We start from the raw sequence: 8,860 nt of genomic DNA, 5'->3' as shown, positions 1-8,860 counted from the left end.
ATTACAAACCATGATAAATAAGAAAAATGAGAAAAAAGCCAAAGAAATCAAGAATCCATAATGACATTGGGCTTGATTCAGTCGCAAGGAAATGGGCTGTTCCCGGATTCATCCACCCCTCCAGCTGACTGCCTGTGGAATTCTGACTGAATTAACCTGAAAATCGCAGTGAAACTCAGTTTGGAGGCAATTAATATCTGTAACCTCAGCCAAAGTGTTCCATTTCATTTTCCAAAACACAAAAACTCACCTTGGTCGTGTTACCTGTAGATTTCTAAGCTTCTAACACCTATTTGTTGTGTTTTTTATTTCATAATGGCTGCTCTGTCCAAACTCTTGTTTGTATTGCGTCAGAATACAACATTTGGGAAGGAAGAAGGCAAAACCAACTCAGACCCAGAAAACCTTTAGGAAATTGCCGCTAAAGAAACCAAAAGTCAGCTGAGCCACCCAAAGCAATGACAGCAAGCCAGAATTAGAGCAAGCCAACAGCTGTGCCCTGTTTGAAAAAGAACCTTCCTCTTCTGCCCTGAACTCAATATGCCAGCCTCAGAACCAAAGCTCACATCAGAAAATTCATTACAAACCATGATAAATAAGAAAAAGGAGAAAAAACCAAAAGAAAAGCAAGAATCCATAATGATATTGGGCTTGATTCAGTCGCAAGGAAACTGGCTGTTCCCGGAATCATCCACCCCTCCAGCTGACTTCCTGTGTAATTCTGACTGAATTAACCTGAAAATCGCAGTGAAACTCACTTTGGAGGCAATTAATATCTATCACCTCAGCCAAAGTGTTCCATTTGATTTTCCAAAACACAAAAACTCACCTTGGTCGTGTTACCTGTAGATTTCTAAGCTTCAAATGCCTATTTGTTTTGTGTTTCATTTCATAATGGCTACTCTCCCCAAACTCTTGTTTGTATGCCCTCAGAATACAAAATTTGGGAAGGAAGAAGGCAAAACCAACTCAGACCCAGAAAACATTTAGGAAATTGCCGCTCACAAACCACATATCGGCTGAGGCACCCAAAACAATGACAGCAAGCCAGAATTGGAGCAGGCCAACAGCTGTGCCCTGTTGAAAAAGACCATTGCCCCGGTGCCCTGTACTCCATATTGCCGCCATAAAACCAAAGCTCACATCAGAAAATTCATTACAAACCATGATAAATAAGAAAAAGGAGAAAAAAGCCAAAGAAATGCAAGAATCAAGAATGATATTGGGCTTGATTTAGTCGCAAGGAAACCGGCTGTTCCCGGATTCATCCACTGCTCCAGCTGACTGCCTGTGGACTTCTGACTGAATTCACCTGAAAATCGCAGTGAAACTCAGTTTGGAGGCTATTAATATCTGTGACCTCAACAAAGTGTTCCATTTTATTTTCCAAAACACAAAAACTCACCTTGGTCGTGTTACCTGTATTTTTCTAAGCTTCAAACGCCTTTTTGTTGTGTTTTTTATTTCATAATGGCTACTCCGCCCAAACTCTTGTTTGTATTGCGTCAGAATACAACATTTGGGAAGGAAGAAGGCAAAACCAACTCAGACCCAGAAAACCTTTAGGAAATTGCCGCTCAAGAAACCACAAATCGGCTGAGGCACTCAAAACAATGACAGCAAGCCAGAATTGGAGCAGCACAACAGCTGTGCCCTGTTTGAAAAAGACCATACCTCTGGTGCCCTGAACGCCATATTACAGCCTCAAAACCAAAGCTGACATCAGAAAATTCATTACAAACCATGATAAATAAGAAAAATGAGAAAAAAGCCAAAGAAATCAAGAATCCATAATGACATTGGGCTTGATTCAGTCGCAAGGAAATGGGCTGTTCCCGGATTCATCCACCCCTCCAGCTGACTGCCTGTGGAATTCTGACTGAATTAACCTGAAAATCGCAGTGAAACTCAGTTTGGAGGCAATTAATATCTGTAACCTCAGCCAAAGTGTTCCATTTCATTTTCCAAAACACAAAAACTCACCTTGGTCGTGTTACCTGTAGATTTCTAAGCTTCTAACACCTATTTGTTGTGTTTTTTATTTCATAATGGCTGCTCTGTCCAAAATCTTGCTTGTATTGTGTCAGAATACAACATTTGGGAAGGAAGAAGGCAAAACCAACTCAGACCCAGAAAACCTTTAGGAAATTGCCGCTAAAGAAACCAAAAGTCAGCTGAGCCACCCAAAGCAATGACAGCAAGCCAGAATTAGAGCAAGCCAACAGCTGTGCCCTGTTTGAAAAAGAACCTTCCTCTTCTGCCCTGAACTCAATATGCCAGCCTCAGAACCAAAGCTCACATCAGAAAATTCATTACAAACCATGATAAATAAGAAAAAGGAGAAAAAACCAAAAGAAAAGCAAGAATCCATAATGATATTGGGCTTGATTCAGTCGCAAGGAAACTGGCTGTTCCCGGAATCATCCACCCCTCCAGCTGACTTCCTGTGTAATTCTGACTGAATTAACCTGAAAATCGCAGTGAAACTCACTTTGGAGGCAATTAATATCTATCACCTCAGCCAAAGTGTTCCATTTGATTTTCCAAAACACAAAAACTCACCTTGGTCGTGTTACCTGTAGATTTCTAAGCTTCAAATGCCTATTTGTTTTGTGTTTCATTTCATAATGGCTACTCTCCCCAAACTCTTGTTTGTATGCCCTCAGAATACAAAATTTGGGAAGGAAGAAGGCAAAACCAACTCAGACCCAGAAAACATTTAGGAAATTGCCGCTCACAAACCACATATCGGCTGAGGCACCCAAAACAATGACAGCAAGCCAGAATTGGAGCAGGCCAACAGCTGTGCCCTGTTGAAAAAGACCATTGCCCCGGTGCCCTGTACTCCATATTGCCGCCATAAAACCAAAGCTCACATCAGAAAATTCGTTACAAACCATGATAAATAAGAAAAATGAGAAAAAAGCCAAAGAAATGCAAGAATCCATAATGACATTTGGCCTTATTAGTCACAAGGAAACCGGCTGTAGCTGGATTCTTCCTCTGCTCCAGCTGACTGCCTGTGGAATTCTGACTGAATTAACCTGAAAATCGCAGTGAAACTCAGTTTGGAGGCAATTAATATCTGTCACCTCAGCCAAAGTGTTCCATTTGATTTTCCAAAACACAAAAACTCACCTTGGTCGTGTTACCTGTAGATTTCTAAGCTTCAAATGCCTATTTGTTGTGTTTTTTATTTCATAATGGCCACTCTGCCCAAACTCTTGTTTGTATGGCGTCAGAATACAAAATTTGGGAAGGAAGAAGGCAAAACCAACTCAGGCCCAGAAAACATTTAGGAAATTGCCGCTCAAGAAATACAAATCGGCTGAGGCACCCACAACAATGACAGCAAGCCATAATTGGAGCAAGCCAACAGCTGTACCCTGTTTGAAAAAGAACCTTCCTCTTTTACCCTGAACTCAATATGCCAGCCTCAGAACCAAAGCTCACATCAGAAAATTCATAACAAACCATGATAAATAAGAAAAAGGAGAAAAAAGACAAAGAAATGCAAGAATCCGTAATGATATCGGGCTTGATATAGTCGCAAGGAAACCGGCTGCTCCCGGATTCATCCACCCCTCCAGCTGACTGCCTATGGAATTTTGACTGAATTAACCTCAAAATAGCAGTGAAACTCATTTTGGAGACAATTAATATTTGTCACCTCAGCTAAAGTGTTCCATTTTATTTTGCAAAACACAAAAACTCACCTTGGTCGTGTTACCTGTAGATTTCTAAACTTCAAATGCCTATTTGTTGTGTTTTTTATTTCATAATGGGTATTCTTCCCAAACTCTTGTTTGTATGGCGTCAGAATACAAAATTTGGGAAGGAAGAAGGGAAAAACAACTCAGACCCAGAAAACATTTAGCAAATTGCCACTCAAGAAACCACAAATCAGCTGAGGATCCCAAACAATGAAAGCAAGCCAGAATTGAGGCAGGCCAATAGCTGTGCCCTGTTTGAAACAGAACCTTCCTCTTCTGCCCTGAACTCCATTTTGCAGCCTCAAATCCAAAGCTCATATCAGAAAATTCATTACAAACCATGATAAATAAGAAAAAGGAGAAAAAAGCCAAAGAAATGCAAGAATCCGTAATGTTATTGGGCTTGATTTAGTCACATGGAAGCCGGCTGTTCGCGGATTCATTCACCCCTCCAGTTGACTGCCTGTGGAATTCTGACTGAATTAACCTGAAAATCGCAGTGAAACTCAGTTTGGAGGCAATTAATATCTGTCACCTCAGCCAAAGTGTTCCATTTTATTTTCCAAAACATAAAAAATCACCTTGGTCATGTTACCTGTAGATTTCTAAGCTTCAAACGCCTATTTGTTGTGTTTTTTATTTCATAATGGCTACTCTGCCCAAACTCTTGTTTGTTTGGCGTCAGAATACAAAATTTGGGAAGGAAGAAGGCAAAACCAACTCAGACCCAGAAAATATTCAGGAAATTGCCGCTCAAGAAACCAAAAGTTAGCTGAGGCACCCAAAGCAATGACAGCAAGCCAGAAGTGGAGCAAGCCAACAGCTGTGCCCTGTTTGAAAAAGAACCTTCCTCTTCTGCCCTGAACTCAATATGCCAGCCTCAGAACCAAAGCTCACATCAGAAAATTCACTACAAACCATGATAAATAAGAAAAAGGAGAAAAAAGAAAAGAAAAGCAAGAATCCATAATGATATAGGGCTTGATTCAGTCGCAAGGAAACCGGCTGTTCCCGGAATCATCCGCCCCTCCAGCCGACTGCCTGTGTAATTCTGACTGAATTAACCTGAAAATCGCAGTGAAACTCACTTTGGAGGCAATTAATATCTGTCACCTCAGCCAAAGTGTTCCATTTGATTTTGCAAAACACAAATCTCACCTTGGTCGTGTTACCTGTAGATTTCTAAGCTTCAAACGCCTATTTGTTGTGTTTTTCTATTTCATAATGGCTACTCTGCCGAAACTCTTGTTTGTATGGCGTCAGAATACAACATTTGGGTAGGAAGAAGGCAAAACCAACTCAGACCCAGAAAACATTTAGGAAATTGCCGCTCACAAACCACATATCGGCTGAGGCACCCAAAACAATGACAGCAAGCCAGAATTGGAGCAGGCCAACTGCTGTGCCCTGTTTGAAAAAGACCATTCCCCCGGTGCTCTGAACTCCATATTGCAGCCATAAAACCAAAGCTCACATCAGAAAATTCATTACAAACCATGATAAATAAGAAAAAGGAGAAAAAAGCCAAAGAAATGCAAGAATCAAGAATGATATTGGGCTTGATTTAGTCGCAAGGAAACCGGCTGTTCCCGGATTCATCCACTGCTCCAGCTGACTGCCTGTGGACTTCTCACTGAATTCACCTGAAAATCGCAGTGAAACTCAGTTTGGAGGCTATTAATATCTGTGACCTCAACAAAGTGTTCCATTTTATTTTCCAAAACACAAAAACTCACCTTGGTCGTGTTACCTGTATTTTTCTAAGCTTCAAACGCCTTTTTGTTGTGTTTTTTATTTCATAATGGCTACTCCGCCCAAACTCTTGTTTGTATTGCGTCAGAATACAACATTTGGGAAGGAAGAAGGCAAAACCAACTCAGACCCAGAAAACCTTTAGGAAATTGCCGCTCAAGAAACCACAAATCGGCTGAGGCACTCAAAACAATGACAGCAAGCCAGAATTGGAGCAGCACAACAGCTGTGCCCTGTTTGAAAAAGACCATACCTCTGGTGCCCTGAACGCCATATTACAGCCTCAAAACCAAAGCTGACATCAGAAAATTCATTACAAACCATGATAAATAAGAAAAATGAGAAAAAAGCCAAAGAAATCAAGAATCCATAATGACATTGGGCTTGATTCAGTCGCAAGGAAATGGGCTGTTCCCGGATTCATCCACCCCTCCAGCTGACTGCCTGTGGAATTCTGACTGAATTAACCTGAAAATCGCAGTGAAACTCAGTTTGGAGGCAATTAATATCTGTAACCTCAGCCAAAGTGTTCCATTTCATTTTCCAAAACACAAAAACTCACCTTGGTCGTGTTACCTGTAGATTTCTAAGCTTCTAACACCTATTTGTTGTGTTTTTTATTTCATAATGGCTGCTCTGTCCAAACTCTTGTTTGTATTGCGTCAGAATACAACATTTGGGAAGGAAGAAGGCAAAACCAACTCAGACCCAGAAAACCTTTAGGAAATTGCCGCTAAAGAAACCAAAAGTCAGCTGAGCCACCCAAAGCAATGACAGCAAGCCAGAATTAGAGCAAGCCAACAGCTGTGCCCTGTTTGAAAAAGAACCTTCCTCTTCTGCCCTGAACTCAATATGCCAGCCTCAGAACCAAAGCTCACATCAGAAAATTCATTACAAACCATGATAAATAAGAAAAAGGAGAAAAAACCAAAAGAAAAGCAAGAATCCATAATGATATTGGGCTTGATTCAGTCGCAAGGAAACTGGCTGTTCCCGGAATCATCCACCCCTCCAGCTGACTTCCTGTGTAATTCTGACTGAATTAACCTGAAAATCGCAGTGAAACTCACTTTGGAGGCAATTAATATCTATCACCTCAGCCAAAGTGTTCCATTTGATTTTCCAAAACACAAAAACTCACCTTGGTCGTGTTACCTGTAGATTTCTAAGCTTCAAATGCCTATTTGTTTTGTGTTTCATTTCATAATGGCTACTCTCCCCAAACTCTTGTTTGTATGCCCTCAGAATACAAAATTTGGGAAGGAAGAAGGCAAAACCAACTCAGACCCAGAAAACATTTAGGAAATTGCCGCTCACAAACCACATATCGGCTGAGGCACCCAAAACAATGACAGCAAGCCAGAATTGGAGCAGGCCAACAGCTGTGCCCTGTTGAAAAAGACCATTGCCCCGGTGCCCTGTACTCCATATTGCCGCCATAAAACCAAAGCTCACATCAGAAAATTCGTTACAAACCATGATAAATAAGAAAAATGAGAAAAAAGCCAAAGAAATGCAAGAATCCATAATGACATTTGGCCTTATTAGTCACAAGGAAACCGGCTGTAGCTGGATTCTTCCTCTGCTCCAGCTGACTGCCTGTGGAATTCTGACTGAATTAACCTGAAAATCGCAGTGAAACTCAGTTTGGAGGCAATTAATATCTGTCACCTCAGCCAAAGTGTTCCATTTGATTTTCCAAAACACAAAAACTCACCTTGGTCGTGTTACCTGTAGATTTCTAAGCTTCAAATGCCTATTTGTTGTGTTTTTTATTTCATAATGGCCACTCTGCCCAAACTCTTGTTTGTATGGCGTCAGAATACAAAATTTGGGAAGGAAGAAGGCAAAACCAACTCAGGCCCAGAAAACATTTAGGAAATTGCCGCTCAAGAAATACAAATCGGCTGAGGCACCCACAACAATGACAGCAAGCCATAATTGGAGCAAGCCAACAGCTGTACCCTGTTTGAAAAAGAACCTTCCTCTTTTACCCTGAACTCAATATGCCAGCCTCAGAACCAAAGCTCACATCAGAAAATTCATAACAAACCATGATAAATAAGAAAAAGGAGAAAAAAGACAAAGAAATGCAAGAATCCGTAATGATATCGGGCTTGATATAGTCGCAAGGAAACCGGCTGCTCCCGGATTCATCCACCCCTCCAGCTGACTGCCTATGGAATTTTGACTGAATTAACCTCAAAATAGCAGTGAAACTCATTTTGGAGACAATTAATATTTGTCACCTCAGCTAAAGTGTTCCATTTTATTTTGCAAAACACAAAAACTCACCTTGGTCGTGTTACCTGTAGATTTCTAAACTTCAAATGCCTATTTGTTGTGTTTTTTATTTCATAATGGGTATTCTTCCCAAACTCTTGTTTGTATGGCGTCAGAATACAAAATTTGGGAAGGAAGAAGGGAAAAACAACTCAGACCCAGAAAACATTTAGCAAATTGCCACTCAAGAAACCACAAATCAGCTGAGGATCCCAAACAATGAAAGCAAGCCAGAATTGAGGCAGGCCAATAGCTGTGCCCTGTTTGAAACAGAACCTTCCTCTTCTGCCCTGAACTCCATTTTGCAGCCTCAAATCCAAAGCTCATATCAGAAAATTCATTACAAACCATGATAAATAAGAAAAAGGAGAAAAAAGCCAAAGAAATGCAAGAATCCGTAATGTTATTGGGCTTGATTTAGTCACATGGAAGCCGGCTGTTCGCGGATTCATTCACCCCTCCAGTTGACTGCCTGTGGAATTCTGACTGAATTAACCTGAAAATCGCAGTGAAACTCAGTTTGGAGGCAATTAATATCTGTCACCTCAGCCAAAGTGTTCCATTTTATTTTCCAAAACATAAAAAATCACCTTGGTCATGTTACCTGTAGATTTCTAAGCTTCAAACGCCTATTTGTTGTGTTTTTTATTTCATAATGGCTACTCTGCCCAAACTCTTGTTTGTTTGGCGTCAGAATACAAAATTTGGGAAGGAAGAAGGCAAAACCAACTCAGACCCAGAAAATATTCAGGAAATTGCCGCTCAAGAAACCAAAAGTTAGCTGAGGCACCCAAAGCAATGACAGCAAGCCAGAAGTGGAGCAAGCCAACAGCTGTGCCCTGTTTGAAAAAGAACCTTCCTCTTCTGCCCTGAACTCAATATGCCAGCCTCAGAACCAAAGCTCACATCAGAAAATTCACTACAAACCATGATAAATAAGAAAAAGGAGAAAAAAGAAAAGAAAAGCAAGAATCCATAATGATATAGGGCTTGATTCAGTCGCAAGGAAACCGGCTGTTCCCGGAATCATCCGCCCCTCCAGCTGACTGCCTGTGTAATTCTGACTGAATTAACCTGAAAATCGCAGTGAAACTCACTTTGGAGGCAATTAA

This window comes from Oryctolagus cuniculus, unplaced genomic scaffold (genome assembly GCF_964237555.1).
Source record: "Oryctolagus cuniculus unplaced genomic scaffold, mOryCun1.1 SCAFFOLD_59, whole genome shotgun sequence".
Taxonomy (NCBI): Eukaryota; Metazoa; Chordata; class Mammalia; order Lagomorpha; family Leporidae; genus Oryctolagus; species Oryctolagus cuniculus.
Note: the sequence above shows the minus strand (reverse complement) of the source record.